The 18,257-nt window shown below is 47.0% G+C and overlaps 2 long non-coding RNA genes across 2 annotated transcripts in view; both read left to right on the forward strand.

The window, feature by feature from the left end:
- The first annotated feature begins 1,348 nt into the window (after positions 1-1,348).
- Positions 1,349-15,316, forward strand: LOC142408769 (uncharacterized). The gene is made up of 3 exons (XR_012775413.1): positions 1,349-1,447; positions 8,390-8,550; positions 15,243-15,316. It is a non-coding gene; the product is annotated as an uncharacterized LOC142408769 (long non-coding RNA).
- Positions 15,311-18,257, forward strand: part of LOC142408768 (uncharacterized) — a 31,243-nt gene continuing 28,296 nt past the window's right edge. The window contains exon 1 of the long non-coding RNA XR_012775412.1: positions 15,311-15,342. This is a non-coding gene — a long non-coding RNA (uncharacterized LOC142408768). The remainder of the gene's footprint in view (positions 15,343-18,257) is intronic.

Raw genomic sequence — 18,257 nt, forward strand, 5'->3', positions numbered from 1 at the left:
TCCACGCTCTGCTGCAGAGCATGTCACTTAAAGCTGTTACACGCTGAATCCCAAGTAGGAGTAGGATGAGGGTTGCCAGTGAAATAAATCCATGCTTTACCGTCTCACGCCAATGTTGCACAACACTCTAAATGAATCCCACTCATACATCCCAAGCGATTGCGCTAAGGTTCAACACTATGATTCAACATCCACGGTCTTGTTGGTGCTGGGGAGATGCTCCACAGAATGGTAAACTCGCAGCAAAACAAGGCAGCTTGTGTTTTCTTGGGAGGAGCCAATTAATAACAAGCATTATCTTCATCTAGTGTTCCCAGCTTTAATGAAGGCTGAAAGCCTTTTGTCCCCTTGCTCAAATTTCGTCACCGCCATCCCCGGTCTCGGCTCAGCTGCGAGCCAGTCTGGAGGGAGCTCTTTGGAAAGCAGCCAGCTGGTCTGCCAGGAGATTGGATCCAGTTGCATCAGCATGGGAGCAGGAATGCTCCCGGGGCTGGCGGGACCAGTCCTGACTGGTTTTCCCAAAGCTCCTCCCACAGGAGCTCCTGCAAGGACATCCACTTACCAAACCAAAACCTGGGTGATCCAGGGATCCTGAAAGTAGAACAGCTGTTACCTGGCAAAAGCAGGGAAGGGATTAACCATTCCCTGGGCTCCAAGCCCGCTGACAGAGTGAAATGGTAAGTGAAACAGCACCAAAAATGCTACCAAGCTCTACTGTCTTTCACCGTCACGGCTACAGAACTATCACAGACGAACATCTGCCAAAACAAGGATGAGCCAGGCCCTTCTTCAGTGGAAGATGGAATCAATTGGTCTGTGCTGATTAACAGCTGATGATACAGATAACTTTATGGAAAGCACTCTAGCCTTTCAGAAAGGGTGTCTCAAACCGACTGCTTTGTGCAGGGTTATCAACACTCGTGACTTCACTGTGAACCTTTCCGTCAGCGATGGTGCTTCAAGGAGGAAACAGTTGTAGTTTTTGGGCTTTTCTATTAACAGTGTTTCAGTATGAAGCTTTGGAGCAGTTAAAAGTATTCTGTACACATATTCGTATCCATGCACATCAAATCTAAGTATCTACAATTGCCTGGTACTGTGGAGGACTAGATGAGGCAGTCCCTTCAGGGGCCCAGTCCCTGGAGATGCTTAATGGTGTATTGCATAAAGGACTGGGTCCTGGCATGGAGGCATGGCCTGAGAACCTAAAGTTTCACATACCTACTTTGAGCAAGGTCTTTTATGGCCCCTAGGGCCAGAAGGGATGAAGTTCAGTGTATGAAGTAAATGTTGCCCTAAAGACTTTTGAAAATAGCAAGACTCACTGTATTTCCTCTCCTGATTTTCAGAGTCAACGTCATGATTGGGAGGCCCGTCTGCCACCTGTAACATGGCATAAGCTGGCAGCCCGAGACCACGAGTGAGAAGCCATTTTTGACCTCAGTAGGTAAGTTTCCATCTCCCATCCAGGCAGCATGGGAGCATGATATGGGCAGACATTCCAGCCCAGCTGATCTCAGGTGCTCTGAAGGAAGTAGGACAGGCAGCAGACAAACCCTCAGGCCTGCTTATGAAATATTCCTGTGCAGTAGCTCCCAAACTGGAGGTAGGGAGGCTCACAGTTACCAGGGGAGGAGGAAGCAGGGACTGGGGGGAGGCAGTTTGCAACTAATGCGACGACCTATGCAAAAAGAAGCGTGACAATTGCTTCTTCACCCCCCTACCTTGCTAATTACTATTGGAGAAGAAGCCTGACAATTGCCTTTTCACCCCCCTACCTTGCTAATTACTATTAGAAAAGCTGTCTCCAACACAAAGCATCTGGGATGACTTTGTAGCACAGAGAACATTGATTAAACAGATGGTATCACCCACAAGCGTGGCTAAGCCGATGACCTTGTACATGTCTTGGGGAGAAACAGGATACGCCACACAAGAGAGTGCTTTGCGTTGGGTTGCTGTGCCCACACGCCTTCCGCCGAGATCTGGTGCGGCGTGTCTGCCCGGCCTCCCAGAGGACGCTCACTCGCAGCCCACAGATACGCTGCTGTGGCTCATGTGGCTAATTGCAGCTCAGAGGCCTGGCCGATGTGATTGGGGCCACTGAGTACCACGACAGGGCACTGGGCAGGAGAGAGCCACTGGAGGTGTTTTTCTTTCCCCTGTGCTGCTCTACCAGGAAGGGTTCATCCTGCCGGGAGTATAGCCTCCTGGTACCTCTCGTTCCCCCTTGCTGTAGTCTCTGTCCTGTAGGCAGTGCGGTACCACTGTGCGTGTGAATAGCTGTTCCCCACAATACACGTGACCTTCTGAGCTGTGAGTTGCAGCATGTTCCCCCAGGAACCCCAGCCCTCTGCTTTCCCTTGCTTAGGCAGCTGAGATTGGTGGTGCTTCACACCTTCAAGCATCCTTTTCTCACCACCCTTTGTCAGATCTGTGAAACATACTGTGCCTTCTCAGAGAATTGGCACAGTGAAGTGGAGAATTCATCCCCAGCATGGACAAAGACCTGACAGTTGCCGGACCTCCCTGAGACTCAACTCTGTGTGCGCATTTCTAACTTCTGTGATTCCCTTGTGACCATTAAGGGCCCCATTAGTGTATTAGCGCTGCTCTGATGTCCTGACCCAACTGCAGTGTGATGGTGATGCCTCTCCTGGACCTCTTTGCTATCTCCTTCAAGCTTGCGCTCTCTAAGCTCTTCCCTGCGTTTTGTCCGAAGCGGTGTGCTCTTGGCTATTGCTGTGAGGGGAAGGTTGGCTGGAGGTGCCTGCAAGATGCAGGCAGGTTTTGCAGTGTCTGGGGTGTTACCTCACCCTATGGAGCCTACCTTGAAGAGATTAAGCAACCAAGACCTCATCACACTAGCAACAATAGCGCTATGTGACCTCCTTTCAAAGCTGTAGGAAACCAGCAACAGGGCCATTGCCTCATGCTTCCGTCAGCCCGCACAGCTCCTCAGATGCTAATGTAATTTATAACTTCCAATGGGTAAACCAGGATTGATCTGTCCTCTGTAAAGGATATTAGACTGGTCAACTCTTGTTCACTGAGCCTTAAAGGTTCTTCCAACAAAACCAGAAACTACTAGGAGCACAAGAGTTAGTCTAGAGATTTCAACCCACTCTGCGCAGCCTCCCAGAAGGGTTTCTTTCCTCCTCTAGCTAGGCGTGAGGGACACAAATTCTCCGTTAGTGAGGTGCCCTAAATACAAATCTGTTTCTTCTCCACCTCCCAGCTGATGAGGTGTAAGCTACAGCTTACAAAGAGGGCACTGAGCCAGGCTTGGCAAGCCAGCCTCCCTTTTCATACTGGCTTCCTGATGCAATCTCACACCTACCTCCCAGTGCTGGTGCAACCAAAGTGTGGCTGCCTGTGCTCACTGCTGAGCCTAAGCCATATCAGTTACACCCATGAGCAGTTCCAGCAGTCAGAGTTGAGCCCCCTGAAGAGAGGGCCCAGTTGAAGGTCTCAGTCAAGTCAGGCCTTTCTCAGAGTTGTCTACTGCAACCCTGTAGGATTTTTGGTGAGTCACCAGAAAACAGGAGGTAAAGAGAATTTGCCATGAGAAATGCCATGCAGTCATTTATTCCCAGCCTGCCAACGTGGGTTTGTTTCTTTCTGTGCTACCAGGACAATATGTAGACTCTCTATAACTGGTTCTCACCCATCCACTATTTCAGGATCTAGGTGTATCTACTTAGTAGCAAAAATTTATATAGGTTAATTCCCACACTCCCAATGAATGAATCATTAAGGGAACAAAGAAAGGTGCCTCCTTTAAAGTATCACTGCCACCTGCATTATGAACATACGCCCAGGTTTACCTGTGCAAATTAACCCCTTATCAGAGCAAATAAGTGACAGTCAGCTCTGGCACTGGCTGCACCTCTGACATGGATGGCAGGAGGAAACACATTCCTGTACTTGAAAGTGGTTTGCAAAATGCAAAAGAATGCTGAAAAAGAAAACAAAACCCCATATACGATTCATTTAACTACAAAACTAGACCTAGCCAGAGGTATGTCCCACCTCCCACACCAGTTTCCAGACACGTTGAAGAGGAGCGATACCCTGCAGAAATACTTAGCATCTGGAAAACTGAGCTGGTAAAGTGTACCTCCCACCAGGAAAGCCCGAAAGCCTTCTTGCTAGTAACTGATGAGCAGTTTGAGGGGAGCAGCTGACAGTCAAAGCCAAAGGATGCAGGGAGAGCTTCCAGGGAGAGCAAATTGTTTCTTCCTGAATGCAAGTAAGAACAGCATCCCCTTCAGCTGAGAACTGGAGATTGGCCTGAATTGCAAGGGGGAGGAAGGGGGACGGCTGTATCTCCTGTGTGTTTTTTCCCACTTGGTTGGGTTGTCAGTATACAGTGTACAAAGAGGTGTGCCCCAAGGATGCGAAAGGAGATAAGCCACTGAGCTGTATTAGCACATGAAAGAAAAAACAGTGGGAGCTTCCAAAGGATGGCAGAGGTTCAAAACCTGCTCACAGAAGCACATAGTTGTGGATGATTACTGCAGCACACTCCTCCAGCCGGAGGTGTGGCAGCGTAGCCTGAGATGAGAACGTAGCAGAAAGTGAGTAATGCCAGTGCCATTCTTAGTAAGGAATCCTATTTTTAGTACGGATTGGCTTGGAATATAAATGGCTTTAAAATCAAAGAGCCAGTGAAAGGAGAACTACAGTGAAAGGTGCTGACTGCAAAGACGAAAGTACAGCCTCCCTCTGAAGATGACCCCGGGACACACAGTGGCAGAAACCGAACAGTGTAGGCTCTTTGGCCCAGCACTCTGTGCTTGTGCTGTCCCACTCCCCTTTCTTTCAGGCACCGTTAGAGGCAGGATCCTGGACTTTTCTTTTGGTCCCTGCACTCTGCAAGCACCCAGTGAAGTGCTGTGCAGCCAGGGACTCCTCTTCATCCAGCAGGGGAGATAAAGGCACAACAAGACATCAGGCAGCAGACCTACGCAAAAGGTGGACTGGTGTCTTTGTGTTGTATCTAGCTTGCCTCCAAAGGAAAACGGACAGAAATCCCATCTTTTGTTTCCGTCAGTGAATTAAATATGGAGAGGAAGCACTGCGGTAAAATTTTCCAATGCACCCAACGCTGGGTATTCCAAAGGGTTCAGTCACCTGATACCTGCTGAGTCTCTGGCACTGAAGCGAAGATAGTGCCTAATTCCTTTTGCATCCCAAGCTACTTAGAAAATTAAGTCATGCAGGAACAGTGACCAGTGCTGCTATCAAATGATTTGCAGTGCTTGGATCATTGTAAGCAAATTATTATCCTTTGGGTCTCGTGTGTTTCACAGGTTGGCTAGTTCTGGCGGGGGCGACAGGACATTTGCCAACACGTGTTGTGTTATGACAGCTGCAGTCTTTGTGGGGCCCTGCTTACTCAAGGCAGGAAAGAGACTGAGAGGAGAGCTGCAAAAGTTTGTTTCTTTCTCTGGGAGGAGAGGATTGCCTTGGAAAGGCTGTGGCATATCCTGTTTCCTGTCAGTGATGGCTGGAAGGGGTCAGCTACCTGTATTGATCCAGCAACAGTCACAGCTGAGGCTGTTGAATTGTTATTACTATGCAAATACTGTCTGTGTGGAAAGGAATGCCACCACATGCGTTGCTGAAGTGCAATGCCATTAGTCAGGGCTGTGCCGGAGGTAGTTGGGTCAAACAGCCATTCCCATCCCAAGCCGGTCTCAACACAGGTGTTAAAAGCCAACTCCAGCAAGCTCTGCTTTCCCATGCTGCCCCTCTGTGCCTTGCACTCCGGAGCCCTTCTTCCTGCTCCCTCCATCGCTTCCCCAGCGCTGGAGCAGATGGTCCAAAGCCTGGGAGCCCATATTTGCCTGAAATGTGTCTTCAGAGGAGGAACAGAGATTTCAAAATACTCAAAGTTGCTGCTGATTTGAAACCAACTCCCATGTTTGTAGCATACCATACAGGCACGGTGAGTAACGGCCTCTGCTTGTCCCTCTGGGGTACCCTGGGTCTCCGCAGCACAGCAAAAGCGAGACATCTCCAAATGTGCTGCGTAGGCGTCCATAGACTCTCTGCAACTGTGGCGGGATCCCAGGTTAACCAGAGCTTTGAGGTGGCTTTGCCTAGGCCTTCTCTGTATCACCAGCTCTCCAAAGACCAAGAAGGCTTTAAAACTCCAAAGCTGGTTCGATTAGAACATAAACTAGAATAATTAACTTGTTGAGTAGAACAAAAAGTATGAAGGGCAGGTTGAAAATAAGAGCTGTTATTGGTAATAACGCCTCCCCCCTACGCACAGACACCTTCTGTCGTTGCAGGGGCTTGCTTTCTGCCAACTCAATGGCTCTGCATTGCAGTAAGCTGCACAGTCCCTTCTGTCCCACAGGAAAAGCAAACCCTCTCTTTCTTATCTTTGGGGTCTAGCTGTGAGACCAGTCCTCTGGGCAGTCTGCCTTTTTTAAAGAGCATAGCACTCAATGAGAGCCAAATAAATAAAACAGATACTGTCTCTCACTGTGACTCAGAAATGGGTAGTCTGGCTGGCGGTCTGTACATGTGTTGCAGACATGGCTGTGATTTCTGGAGATCTAATGCCCTGAGTCATCTGTAGGACATCTAGAAATCCTGGGCAAATGTCCAGAGTCCTCACATTCTACCTGGACACTGTTTCCCAGCAGAAAAGGAGGAATAAACTAGGGAAACCCTGGTAATTTGTGGGACCTACTGTGTCCTGCACGCAGACCTGCCCTGTCCAGTGCTCTGGCTGTCACTTTGACTCAGTTAATAGACACGGAGGTGACTTTGCCCTTCTGGTTCTTCATAGTCTTTCCGTATAAATAGCAAAACAGAAACTCTCTCTCCACTGTCATGAGACAGTCTCATGTCTGAGATCCAGGGCACCTTTCGGAATGGACTTTGCTTTAAGAGCAGCTGTTTGGATGCTGAAGGTAGAGGGATCTAAGAGGTGATTGAGAACCGCTTTGGAAAGCCTGTGGTGGAGAGGGAATGGCTTGGGGGCTTCTTGTTTGTTTTTTTCTTTGCTGTACAATATTAGAGGTACCATTTGGGATTTCTCTCCTTTTCTAATTGCTGGGACGTGGAGCAAAATTAGGAAGTTTAGTCTGATGTGGCACTTACCAACTTGTGGCTGGGCAGTGAGGAACCGTAGCCTGACTGAGACCACGTCATCAGGAATTTGTTCCTACATGCATAACTGTATGTGGCTATTGCCATTGCTTTTTCATTGACCTCTGCCCTTAGACGGAGGGAACTTCTCAGAGTGAGGGCTCTCTTTAGGAGTTTGCAAAATGGCAACCGTCACTGTCCACAACGGGATGCTTTGCTCTGGTCTTTGCTGGTCTCCCTTGCCTGCCTGCTGCGAGTCCTGTACCGAGTACGGCCAATGTGATGTGCAGCACACGGGTTAGCAGCGAGGACCCGGAGTGACCTCCCTGCTGCTAACACGTGCAGCTGCAGGAGATACTAAAGTTCACGTGAGAAGGTTCAGGTATGCGAAACAATGGGTGTGATCTGAAGGCTTGTGTGTTTGTTTTAGAGGTAAAGAAACACGGTTTAGTACTTCAAGTGCTCTCCTTTGATTAACATATAATCTTACATGGGGAGACTCTGCAGGGGAAATTCTGCCCTAGGATCAGCAAACAGGGTTACTGGTAAAGCGCCCAGCTGCTAATCGCTGACCATGATTACAGGTGGGAGGTATTTCAGGGAGCATACTGCTTTGCTTTCTTCTGATCAGAATGGCTGTCTAGCAGATCTGTGAAATTAGTCCAGGAAGAAAGAAATGTTGCAGAAAGGTCTGATTTCACCCTTTTTGATCCAAAAATTTTTTATCTATTCTAAAAATGATCATTTAATTTTTACCAAAAAATTTTTTTTTTTCATTTCTTGTAAAATTAAGAAATCACTCAAAGAAACAGAATGTTTTGTTCTGAGTAGAAGATGACATTTTGTTTGACCTGAAGTTTTGTCTTTGGGTGTGTTTTCATTTGGGTGAGAACGCAGGGGAATAGCCACTGTGAGGTGAGAGTTCTCCAGGCTGCCCAGTGGGGACAGAACACAAAATATGTATGTGCAGGTACCTACCCGCTCATTCACTCGGTGCTGCACATGACTTGAAGATATCTTTGTTTACAGTAAGGTGACCTGGGTGTATGGCTTTGGCCTTGCTGCTTATCCACCCAAACACACCTCAAAGTAAAACGCAAGTGACTATAAATAGTTTGGGATCCTTTAAGACAAAATACAGGTGCAGCGTAACCACATTGTTTGGTCCAAGTTTCATGGATGACAGAGGAAGTCCTACTGAAATCTATGGTTAATTTTCAAAAGCCTGGAGCACACCCTGAAGTCGCTAACTGTGGTGTTTTCCCACTGATCTCGACAGGGCAGAGTTGGGTCCATGCTGAAGACTTTTGAAAATGCTGCTCTGCAATTGTGGATCTGCTCCCGTCGCCTCTTGCGAACTCAGGAATGTTTCACCACTGCAAGAGACAGCAAGGACTGGCAGCTCTACTCGTCTCCAGCGTAAGTGCTTAACAGATACCGGTTAGTAACTAAATATACAGCGTAATTGCTGCAAAGGCCAAAGCTCTTAATAAGAAGTATTGTCAAAGATTTATGCAGTTCTTTTTCTCTGTTGGGGAGGCAGGAAAGTACAGGTAGGTAACTGCACTCGTGTCGGAGCAGTTTGGATTTACCTGGGCAGTTTGCAGTGTACTGAGTCCTGATGTTCGTTTGGTCTTTGTTTCCCCCGTGGTTGTGTCTGCACATCCCTGGGGTTTTCTTAAGGGATACTCCAGGAATGAGGTGAGTGAGAGGAGCAAGCCCTGCTGGGAGGACAGAAGCAGGATACAAATGGGCTCTTGGTTTCGGTAGGAGACAGCAAAGAACTGCTGTGAGTGTGGGTGTGGAGGAAATATGTCAAGACTCTGAGCCAGGGCTGGATGGCACTGAAAAGCAGGGAAAGCAGGAATAGACTTGGTAGGGTCTTGGTGAAGCCACCTGACAAGTACATCTGAGGTGGAGCAATAACAAGCACTGTAAGGCCAGCCCACAGAAAAGGAATATGGTAGTGGAGAGGTGGAGACTAAAGAGCTGGGCAGAGTCAGGAATGATACCTCTGCATGTGAGCACAAGGCTGCTCTGGTACTGAGGGCAGATGATTTCAGTGCCATAAGTTGTTCTTTTGTGCTGGCTTAAACATGGAGAAACGGGAAAACGGTGCTTTGCGCACCAGCAAGTTCCACTTGGAGATGCCAAAGCATTTAGTTTCTGCTGGACTAATCTGGATGTGGCAGTGTTGCTGCAGTGCTGCCTGACCTCCCTCTGCTCTGAGGGGTGAGCTATGGAGCCAGGCCATGTTTCTTACAGTGCTGCAGCCAGACAGCTGCAAGTGGTCTGAATGCCCTGCAAAAAGGGGATCAATAGGCACTGTGACAGCCCAGCTGCAGGTTGAAATAAGGTTTTGGTCCTGGTCGAGCGCACCATTTGATTTGGCTCAAAGCAGCCCCAAACACATACTCTGGGAATATTAACATTTTGTGAGGCAGTGAAGGAATTGCTTGGCTTCCTTTTTTCCCTCCCTCCCTTGTCCATTTACAGGAGAAGGTATTACTCAGGAGAAAGGAATGAGGAAAGTGCAAGACATTAGCTCCTGATACAAATGGCAGGGCTTATCCTATAGAAAGGCTCATGCTCTTCCATCAAGGTGGTTGTGTGGGTCTTGGGAGAATAGGACATGTTAATAATCATGGCTTGGGCTGGGCAAAGAATGAGCTCTGAAATCCCTGGCCCCTTTCTCCATGAATGGGAAGAACCTGACATTTTTCAGAAATGATTGAAAAGTCTTGTGAAGTGAGGGGCCAGTCAGAATACAGGCAACGGAGCAGGCAGGCCATGTATTCTTGTTTTAATGCAGGCATGTGTACAGGAGGTGGGCTTGGCCTCACTGGAACTTATCCAACGTCTGCACAGTACCCATTGCTTCTGAAGGCTAACTCTCAAGTTGCACACAACTCACCATACATTTTTTGTTGAGGTTTTACTTCTGCACTGGCCAAGGACTCTGCATTTGTCCAGGTTTTGGGTTTTTTTCTCTTTCTGAATCTGAAATCTGTCTGCAAAGGAATTAAGCAGTAGTACACGTGTATCTCAGTATGCATGCATGCACTCTCCCACACATGTATGCAGACATGACTCATCCGTGTCGCAGGCTGAACCCAGTTAAGGAAAGGCCCTGTGTGCACCATAACGACCTGGACACTTTCTTGCCCTGTAATGGTTCATTTCTTCTGCAGAGATGCTCGGGCTTGCTTACAGAGAGAGACAGCAGGGAGGTGCTACGCCCCTAGGATGCCAGTCTTCCTGCATGCTTGGGACTGGCTGGCCTCACCCCTCCAGAACAGCCCCCCCAGAAACCACACAGAGCTGTTGCTAGCTGGAGCTGGAGCAAGCAAAGTCAGAAACAGGTCCCTTGGTTCCTTTATCCCGGCTTTACCGAGATATTTCAGGCATGCATGATATAATGACAGTATGCTGCAGCCCAAAGGTGTGGTGGAAAATCTGGTTAAGCATGCTGGCTGAGCTGCTCCGTGGATCCTCAGCTGGGACATGCTGTAAGGCACAGCTCAGCACTGTTAGCACAGGAAAGACAAGAGCTGCTTCTCTCTCACTTCAGCCTGAAGAAACCGCATTTTTCCGTTTTTATTTTTTCCATCAGTTCTTGCATCCCCACGTAAGTGTTTGTGTGTGTGTTTGTATTTCTAGCTATTAGGTGCTATCTTACATTTTTATTATGATAATCTCTTGAAGGCCCTTTTGGGATCAGGGGCACCTGTTGTACGAACCCACTTGTTTCCTTCAGATGCAGCTTTTGGAGGCAAGTTATCCTCTCTCGGCTGCACGGCCACTCTAGCATGTATTCACAGTCCTGCTCTGGGGTCTCCGGCAAATTGGAGCCCTGTGGTACTGTGAAAGCTCAGAGGGTCCATCTGCAGGGAAATTATTGTAGAGTCAGATGTCGTGCCTGGGGTGTAACGTGAGCTGGAGACTCAGAAAACAGAGAGATGATCAAAACGAAGCTAGAAAGATATGCTCTGCAGCTGTACCCTCAAAGGACTCTGCAGGCCAACTGCCTTAACATCGGAGGTCAGGATAAACAAGGATGTCCGGCTCCTTAAGGGAAAAAAAAGGTGCAGCAATTTTTGTCAACACCTGTGTCAGTCCAGCCCTGTTCAGGCTTCCGGAGACTTAACACGCCATCCCAAGTTGGAGCAAACTGGTGCCGCTGTCCTGGTCCGCTTGGGCTTGTGTGGAGACGTGACTTGGGAAGGATGCTTTGATAAGCAAGTCTTTCTCCCCCCCAAAATAATTGCACTGTTCTTGTCCCAAATCAAGTCCAACAGCTGCTATTTATTCATTTAACATAATTTTCCAACAAACTGTAGCACGAGAAGGATGTGGGGATCCGACTCGGACTACTCCGTCTTGCTTACACCAACCTGAAATACTTCAGTGCAAGTCAGATCAATATTAAGCCAGATTTTCCCACAGCAGCACATTGCTTTATGAGTGTTGCTTGCCTCCTTGTTATCCTCTCTGCACCAAGCCACATGACCACATCAGTCATAAGGTACCCAAAATCATGTGTTCCCATGCTGTAGCTCACAGAGGGAGTCGGCAGTGCTCAGTGGGGGACGTTGCCCTCAAGGGTGTATTACGGCTGATGGAGTTCAAAGAGGGGAGTGAGGATGTGATCTGTTACTCAAGTAAAACAGAGTCCAGCAGGGAAATCCAGTGGCGTATTTTGCTCTGTTGGTTGAAACTTCAGAAGGGAAAAAAATCTGTTTGCTTTTCCTGAACTAATCAGCTCGTGTTTTCCTTTGAAAAATGGAAACTTGGGAATCTGCAGAAACTGCATTTGCAATAGCGACTGCAAGAAGTTCAGGATTTGAAATGTGTAAGCGCTAAGAATTTTTGAACAAAGGGTGATAAGGGAAACGGAGAGAAGCCGAAGTTTACAGACCTCTTACCTTGGTGTCAGTGTGCAGTCTGACCTAGTGACGCTAATGTTTCAGTCATTTGTAATGACAGCAAGTCCAGTGGGGTTTGGTATTTGATTTGGGCTCTCCCCGTTTGTTCAGAAGCAGGGAGCGAGGCCAGCTGTGCCGAGGCCGCCGTGGCAGGGCGCGGTACACGCCTGCCCGCTTTCCTGCTCGTTGCCCTCCGCTGGCTGGCAGGCGGGGGCTCACCCGCATAGGACGTGGTGGAGGCACACAGCATCCCCGCAGACAGGGCTGTCTTGGCCCTGCAGCTGCGCGAGGAGATCAGAGGGACTCAGATAAAGATCACAGATGTAGCTGGCTTCATTAACTTCGTTAGGCTTCTTCCAAAGACTGCTGGATCTCTTTGGCTGTGTGTCTTTAGGCTGCACCATTGTCTGGGAGTGAAAAATCCAAGCATCCTCTCTCCTGGGACTTGGGAGGAGTACTTCTTGTTCGTGCTCGTGATTTTCTGTGCACAAAACCCTTCTGGAGGAGAGGAGAGGAAATGAGACTGCCAAGCCCAGTGGCTGGCACAGGGCTTGCTACTCAGGGCAGCAGGTTTCCTCAGCTTCCTTGTCTGCTGCCTCAATTTCCCCATCTGTAAAATAAGATTAATAATCTTTGTTCTGTAAGCTCCTTCCTGGAAGAGGAAGAGGATGAGAGTGGAGAGAGGCGTAGGTGCTAGAGCAACACGCCTGGTGTTCCTAATGCCTGTGTGCCAAGGAGGCTGTTACTCACAGAGGCTGTACTGAGAAATAGGAGCAGATTACCTGTGCTTCCAAGTGTTGCTTTCTGATCCGTGGCTGAATTTCTTACCCTTAGAGCTGCCCTTTTTGCTCTCTTGCACTGGAAAGACTGTCTTCCCCTCTGTAAACAGGTGTAAGCGCTTGCACAGAGGCAGACGGTGCACATCAGCATTCCTCACTTCATGCTCTTTCTTTCGCTAAACCTTAATATTTCTTTCCCTTCATCCTCTCGAGCACTCAGGACTTTTCCCATCTGGGCACTGTGAGCTGTTGATGTAAACAGTCCCTTTATTCTGGCATGCCTTTGCTTAAGCCGTCAGAATAAAAGCTTACATGGGTGACATGAAAAGGGGAATGCAACACCTAGGCCAACAAAGGAGGCTTGGAGGAGGACAAATGGCCTGGCTTGCTTTAATTCTGAATGCACACAGGCTGATCTGTGTTAGGGCAGCATTACTTGGTACTGGGAATCCAATTTTGTTTGCATTCTCTTTGGCAGGTGGAGGACATGCACATCTAAGGCAAGCCTCAGGAAGCCGTATTTTAATCAAAGGGCTTTGGCTCAGGCCTGATTGCAGCATGTGGCAGGGCCTTAGAGCAGGAAAGGCCAAGGCCAACTGCACTGCGCACAGCCCCAAGATTTGCCTGTACTTGTACCTGGGCAGAAGTTCCTGCTAGCGTGAGCAGCAGGGAGGTGATTAGCGATACCAACCTTTGTGGCTAGAGTCGAGTAGAACAAAAACCCAGGGTCTTCATGTGGAATATATGCAGAAAGGGACATTTTCCTTAGTTCAGGAGCTTGGAGCTAGGAATGCGCTTTTAAATCAGCCTCTTGATAAATGGACCGTTCAGCAACTTCAGCTGTAGAAGCTTGGTCCACAACTCTGAAACCGTGGCAAAAATCTTAGAAATTTGCTTGTGTAATGATTACAGGAATGGACAGACTGATGGCCATCTGCTCATGCGTATTCCCTTCTTGAAGTCACGATTCTCTGTTCGTGACAACCATTTCCATAGCAATGCATAAGTGAGAGTTAATAGATTCACGTTAAAAGGGAAGAGTATGAACACACAGGGTTTTTTTAAAAACTGTGTTTTTTTAAATCCTGTGAAACAAGCCCTCTGCGCAACCACCAGTAGAAAAGAAATGCAGAAGGGTGGTTTCCCATTCAGGAGGTGGAATCATAGCTTAGGAGCAAACTTTTTCAGATATATTCAGGCTTTCGTGGGTCTGCCGAGCCAGATCATTAAAGTTACTCCCTACCAAGATGCTTGTTTTGCAGTGCTCATGATGTAGATGTTTCCTGCACGTGAGTTGGGCAAATTTTGAGAAAAAAATCTCATTTTGGGTGGGGTTTTTTTAGTTGGAGTTTCACTGACGGAACAATTTCTGGTGAGACTGCCATGGGACTCCTCCTCACTTAGCTGTTCATACGGTGCCTAGGTATGGGACAAGGGAAGACCCACTTGCTGCTGTGACAAGAGTTTCATTGTGTTATTTACTGACGGCCAGACACAGGAACTCTTCTGTTGTTTAATTCTAAAACTTGTGTCACTGTTTCCTCTTTGTCCATAACCTCCTTTATTAGGCTTAACAATGCAGGTATTAACAGATCCTGTATCACTAAGAGGAATAGTTATTAAAATCAATCATGGAATTATTATAGCCCCAACAACACGAATTATACTTGTGCATGGAACACCAATGTAATATTTGCATACAAATGAATTTACGTTGTTTATATTGTGTTGCTATTTACTGTGAGCGATGATAATTGCTGGGCTGGGCAGAAGCTGTATGGGTCATTTTCAGCTTGGATTCTGGAGGAGGTGAGCCTGCACGAGTACATTATCTGTCTCATCATTTGTCAGTCTCCTCTTAATAACTTTTGAAGGCATTGACTAATTTCATCTACATTTGACGCAGGGGTAGCGGGTTTTGTGGTGGGGAGATTAAGGGACAAAGGACAGAGGTACCCAGTGAACTAGGACTCATTAAGTCCACTGCTCAAAGAACAGCTTGTTTGGAATTAACCTCAGGAAATGCTCTTTCAATGGGCCCAAACCTTCCTGCAATTATATGGTGATTGTGATGATGTTTTACTTAAATCATGGGAATCATTCTGTTTCAGCTTGCTGGACAGGGACGTTTGCATTTACATTCCAAAACAGGTTTTCACTTACATGCTTGTTAAGTTTTGAAAAGCCAAATCTGATCAAAATTCCTGAGCTGATTCAGAGAGGAGGCACTTTCTTGTAAGTGTTATGTTCAGAGGGATTAGAGGGGGGAGATCAGGAAGAACTACTAGCCTGTTCTTTAGAATAGTGCAGCCATACATGAACACAATTTAGTCTTTAGAAACTGCTGATCCAAAGTGCTGTTAGTAGTTAGACAGAACTTGTATAGGCCCCGTCCCTCAAGATTAAATCAGATATTCCTCTTTTTCAGTTTGGAAGATGCCGGTATTCACAAAGCCATGCTGCAAACCTGTTTCCTGCAATGGCTGTCACGACTGAGAAAGACCAGCTGAAGTGAGATGCCTTGGAATGTGAGTAGAATAGCCAGAATATTGCGGTTCACATAGAATAAGAGACTGTTGTTATCGGGTAAGGCTTGCCGGTAGTTTGCAGCTTGTCCAAGGAGGTTCAGATCACGTTGCAGAGCAGTTTCTCATCTCAAGGCGATGAAGTCGTTCATGACTGTTACCATGACAATAGGCCATCAGGTCTCTAGGCTTTTTCCCTTTCTGCAACACTACAGATTGCCAAATAAATGTGCAATACAGTTACAGTCATGAAGTGGAAACTAAAGAGAAGTAATGTGAAGTACTTGCTTTTGAATGCCAGCGTCACATGTTTGGAGTAATTTCATGAAGTTTTTATGTGAAGCCCAATTACTTGTTGTCATTGCACAAACATCAGGTCTGTATCAACAGAGATTTAACTTCAAATGGCAGGAGCAGTCCACTCTGGAAAGAGCGCTGCTCGCAAAGTGACAAAAGGTCGCCACATCCTCCTGTAAGAACAACAGACTCATTTATACTCAGATGCTGCTTGTGCACAACCACTCCTCTGCCCTATCTCAAGGCCAGAGTGAAGTAAAACTTTACTTGTGATCCCAGTGTGGATGAGGAGGATCTAGGTGGTCATAGCTTGCAAGCTTGTAGCCTTTAATTTCTCACGTAAGTCAGCGTAATCTCTTTTCCTCCTATTAGATATGGAAACTGTCATTCTACTGTAGGATCCTTTCTTTATCTCTCTGTGTCTGTGGATAAGGCAGATAAATGAGATATAGTTTTGTCCACAATAACTTTAGTAAAAAAGATAACACCTGTAACAAAAAAATACTTTTTTCAAGAAAACTTCTAGGCGTACACCTGACATAGGGCTGAATGAGTTTGTTAGAAGACTCATTGTAGTTCCACTGAATAGTTCAAAGTTGCTTTTGTGCTTTCAGATTCAAAACATAAACTCACTTGACACTTCTTCTGGATTGCTGAATGTCTTTGTCTGAATTTCCAGTATAACCAGAAGTGTTCCTAGATGGAAATAGTAGGACACCAGCAAAGATTAAAAACAAGGCCAAATTACATAAGGGGAAGAAAGCAAAAGAGGGGAAAAGAATAATTGAAAAAAAAAAAGTTATTTTCTTTCCATAAAAATATTTCAATTACGGGCTTTTCCCCAGCACTTAGAAGATGTGAGGCAGAAAGAGGGAAGATGCATTTTAAAGGTAGAAATCATGTAAAATAGCTTTTATTTATTATCTTGCTGCTGCTGCTGCTATTTTTGTAGGTTTCTCAAAGATGAGATTTGAATGAGGAAATGTAACAAAATTAAACGCTCCCAGAACTGAGCCTTTGCCTTGTACTTCTCGCTGAATATCATCAGCCTAATTCCAAGCAGCGTGAAGTCTGTTATTTGACTTCACCTTGAAGGCAAATTTTTATGCCAAATTTGAAATAAAAGGCTGCGATTTATATTTCCTACTTTTCATCAGAAACGGAATGTGCAAATTAAACAGAACTTCCTGTTTCCAACCTTTCAGCAAGTGCATGTTTCGGTTTGTGTTCCTCTCCCATTACAGAAGGGGGGGGGGGGGGGAAGAAGATGCACTTGAAAAAGGATGGATCCTTGCCTTCATATTATGTCTGCAAGAATAAGTATCAAACATGTCTGGACATGACACGATCTTAGTAAGGGCTTTGATTCACAAGTGGGAACACTTTGTATTGAGACAGCTGTTGTTATTCCTGCCCGAGCTCTCTGCTCCAGCCCTCAGAGGATACCGCCTCCGCTGCAGGGGTGTCTCGGTTGGTCATGAAGCAGCTGAACTGCCACAGTTTATAACCAAACAAGTTAAAGTAAAGCCGCGCTGGTTTCACCTACCTTACAATGTGACCAGATGCACAAGAACTTCATTAGTGTCAGATCTTCAGCTCATGAATATCCCCCTAAGACATCAAATAGACACAGCTATTCCAGTTATACCAGGTGAGTATCTGGCTTGTGCTGGGTGGCCCACCTGTGAGAAGCAGCTTTAGGAATCGTGCGGAAATTAGTTGGTGTAACTCGTAATAGAAGATGAGATTGCAAAAGAGTCACTGTTCTCGGCTCTCTGCTCCTTCTCCACTGTTGAAGGGACACCATTGTGCTAGGCCTTTATTTTAGAGATGGGTTACCAGTTGAAGTTCTCTTGGGAGAAGGCAAAGTGCTTGGATACTCAAGATTTAAGCCTAGCTGCCTGGTTTTTGGAGTGCACAGAGACAGAAATATGAAACATAATGGAGGGGACAAGTCTTGCAACAGAAAAGCGGCACCAAACAGGACCAGGCCTTGCGTTCATCACAGCTACTAGAAGCGGTGGGGGTCGGTCTACAGAGAGTGTCTTGCAGCAGCTAGGGATCAGCAGTGGCTCTTGGTGCTTGTCTTTCCAGAGGAGCCATAGGTGACATGCTGCCTCTTGGTTATATCTACTGTTGTCGTCATCTTTTGACACAATCCTAAACTGCAGAATTTCTGAGGTGAAGTGGCCAGGCTCTCTGGTGTACCTGCCTAGCACTAGCCTTTGTGGCACGTGAAGTATCGCCACATGGTGGATCGTGCCGCAGCGCGTCCCATGGCGCTCCCGTCCTCCACGTAGCACTAGAGCAGGCATGGCGGAGGCCGCCAGGCCTAGGACACCTGCCACTGCTCCATGCCCTTTCCAAACTGCACTGTAGCGCCTGAGCTGCCCAGCCAGTGCCGGGAGAGAACTTCCCTGTCAGGCTGTGCGTTTTGGTGCAGCGATCAGCAGTAACATGGCTAATAGGCTGGTGTTTTAATGGCTGTAATTAGGCTTCAAAGTAACCATTATGATGAAAGGGGGAAATCTCACATTCCTCTCCACACTATCATTTCAAGGTGTCTGGCAGCATCCCAGAAAGACAAAACTGCATCCCTTGATACCAGCAGAGCTACCTGT

This window comes from Mycteria americana, chromosome 4 (genome assembly GCF_035582795.1).
Source record: "Mycteria americana isolate JAX WOST 10 ecotype Jacksonville Zoo and Gardens chromosome 4, USCA_MyAme_1.0, whole genome shotgun sequence".
Taxonomy (NCBI): Eukaryota; Metazoa; Chordata; class Aves; order Ciconiiformes; family Ciconiidae; genus Mycteria; species Mycteria americana.